Source organism: Jaculus jaculus, chromosome 11 (assembly GCF_020740685.1).
Source record: "Jaculus jaculus isolate mJacJac1 chromosome 11, mJacJac1.mat.Y.cur, whole genome shotgun sequence".
Classification (NCBI taxonomy): Eukaryota; Metazoa; Chordata; class Mammalia; order Rodentia; family Dipodidae; genus Jaculus; species Jaculus jaculus.
The window spans coordinates 39,695,108-39,698,335 of record NC_059112.1 but is presented as its reverse complement, the minus strand read 5'-3'; the positions used below and the strand labels follow the sequence as shown (position 1 = coordinate 39,698,335).

At 39.8% G+C, this 3,228-nt stretch overlaps 1 pseudogene; it reads right to left on the bottom strand.

The window, feature by feature from the left end:
* Positions 1-891: 891 nt before the first annotated feature.
* Positions 892-1,890, bottom strand: LOC123453333 (annotated as a pseudogene).
* Positions 1,891-3,228: the final 1,338 nt, after the last annotated feature.

Genomic DNA, 3,228 nt, shown 5'->3' with positions numbered 1-3,228 from the left:
TGATGGGATAGCTGATGATGTAGACAAGAACAAAGAACTACAGGACAAGTGGGAATAAAGACCAAAAATAATAACTTAAGTGCTGGCTGTGGTGGCGCACGCCTTTAACCCCAGCACTCGGGAGACAGAGGGAGGAGGAACACCAGGAGTTCGAAGCCACCTTAAAACTATATAGTGAATGCCAGGTCAGCCTGAGCTAGAGTGAACCCCTGCATCAAAAATAATAAGTGTGATGGAGAATGGAATTTCAAAGGGGAAAGGGGGGGAGGGAATTGCCATGGGATATTTTTTTATAATCATGGAAAATGTTAATAAAAATCTAAAAAAAATAATAATAATAAGTGACCTTTACTATACACATACATATGAACAAGAATAGTATGGGGATATGTGACCAGCTGAGCATGTTAAGGAACAAGGACTAAGGCCTGAAGCCGGTCTCAACAGTTGATAATGCAGCAAACAGAAACCTTTCTACAATCAACAGGAACAGTTGTGTAAAGTGTGTAAAGTTGTGCGTACTTGCGGCTCTTGAACTTGAAGACTAATATGTGTAAAATGTACTTGCCCTGTGAATTATATTCAAAACACACCTAAACTAAAAAATCTTAGGGCCGGGCGTGGTGGCGCACACCTTTATCCCAGCACTCGGGAGGCAGAGGTAGGAGGATCACCATGAGTTCAAGGCCACCCTGAGACTCCATAGTGAATTTCAGGTCAGCCTGAGCAAGAGTGAGACCCTACATCGGAAAAAAAAAAAAAAAATCTTACGTACTTAGAAATGATCACCTTAAAAATACAGGATAATAAATGGTACAACAGTAGTATTAAATAAAAGTAACAAAGCAAGTTATGTCCCAATGGAACAAAAGCATAGCTCTTCTCAAATACTAGAAACAAACTCATTTTTTTCTTGGTCTTGAAAAATTGTTTTCCAAATAGCTAGGAAAAATGGATGCCTTCTGCATTGAATCCATGTAGCAATCTGATAAAGTCATCGATGTCCATGGAACGGGCCCGCTTGTCACTAAAACCTGTGCTGGTTAGGATCTGCTGTATTTTATCTGCTATGCTGAAATCTTTGGGTACTGTAGTATTGTTCATTGAACAGTGAATTCTATAATTTTTTTCCAACAGCTGTTGTACTGCACTTGATTTGAACACAGCAGAAAGTGTCTTGTTCTTTCGAACAAAAGTGATTCTTACTAAACCATCCCATTCCTGAAAATTGATAGGTGGTGGTGGGTTCTTTGGTTCTATCCTTACAACAGTGGACTCCACCTTGGGTGGTGGTCTGAAATTATTCTTCCCAACCTTCATTAGATGGCCCACTCGTGCCAGCAGCTGTGTATTAATCGAGAGTCTGTAGTATAATTTATCTCCAGGTTTTGCAACTAGGTGGAGAGCAAATTCTCTTTGAAACATAAGTACAGCACATTTGTAAAGCCTGCCAGCCAAGGTTCGATTCCCCAGTAACCACGTAAAGCTAGACACACAAAGTGGCACATACATCTGGAGTTGGTTCACAGCAGCAAGAGGTCGTGGTGTACCCATATACTCATTCAGCCTCTCAAGTAAATTAGTAAACATTTTAAAAAAAAATTAGGGCTGGAGAGATGGCTTAGCAGTTAAGGCGCTTGCCTTTTTTGCTTTTTCCAATAATTTTACAGTCATGTTGCCAGTTCCAGGCCCAACTTCCAACACCACATCAGTTGGTCTTAAAGCAGCCTTATCGATAATACTGTTGACAATTAGAGGATTTTTCAAAATGTGCTGCCCAATCCCTGTGTTGAACATGAGTGTTCCCACACGCTGCTCCCGCCGCTCCCGGCGCCGGCCGCTCACCCCGGACTTGACCTTGGGCATCTCCGAAGAGTGGACAGTGAGCACCGCCGAGTGACAGAGCCTGGGACGCCCCTAGAGTCACTTTTGATGTTACTCTTAAAGTCCCTTAAGAGCCAGACCTGGCTCCATAGGCTCCTACCCAGAAGATATATAATATCAGATTTACACTGAATACTGCAGATAATTGGAAAGCCCAAGCATTAAATTAACCCAAGACACAAAAATCTCTACATTACAATACAAGAAACAACAACAACAACAAAAAATCAGGATAATATAATTCCACCAAATTACAAATCCATCAGAAATGACCTCCAGTCAGACTGATTTAGATGAAAGAATGATTATAACTATGTTCAAATAAATCAAAGACAAAATAAAAGGAATCAAAGAAGACATAGGAAACCAATTTAATGAAATGAGGTCAATGAAAGACATGAGTAAGAAAATAGAAATACTGAAGGAAAACCAATCAGAAATACTAGAAATGAAAAACACAGTAAGCCAAATTAAAAAAACTTTGTAGAAAATCTCACCAATTAGGATGGACAAAGGAGAGAATAGAATTTCTAAAGTCAAAGATCAGGTGGCAGATCCAATACAGCCCAACAGAAAGACAAGCTAATAGGAAGGTATGAATGGGAATTTCAAGATATTTGACACACTATGAAAAGATCAATCTTAAGAATCCAGAGTATAGTAAAAGGAGAAGAACTCCATTCCAAAGGTATAGTAGGTGTTTTAAACAAAATCAAAGAAGAAAATTTTCCCCAAATTGAGAAAAAGATGCCAATGCAGATATAGAAAGCTTTTAGAACCCCACATAGAAAAAAACCTGGAAAGAACCTCTCCTTGCCATGTTATAATTAAACTACCAAACATGCAAACCAAAGAAAATATAAGAAAGTAGTTGGAGAGAAAAAGCAAGACACTTCCAAAGGCAATCCCAGAGCCAGGCATGGTGGTACATGCCTTTAATCCCAGCACTCAGAAGGCAGAGGTAGGAGGATTGGATCGCCATGAGTTCAAGTCCACCCTGAGACTACATAGTGAATTCCAGGTCAGCCTGGACCAGAGTGAAACCCTACCTCGGAAAAAAAAAAACAAAGGCAATCCCATCAGGATCACAGCAGATTACTCATCACAAACTCTAAAAGCCAGAAGGGCTTAGAATGATGTATTCCAAGTTCTGAAAGATAACAACTGTCAACCAAGATTACTTTATTCTGCAAAGTTATCCATCCAAAATGGTGGGGAAAAAAACATATTCCACAACAAAAACAGGACAAAGGAAATATGAGCAGTAAGCCACCTCTACAGAATACATGTGAAGGATCCTTCATGCTGAAGAGAAAGCAAAGCATACACAGGAGGAAACAGGAA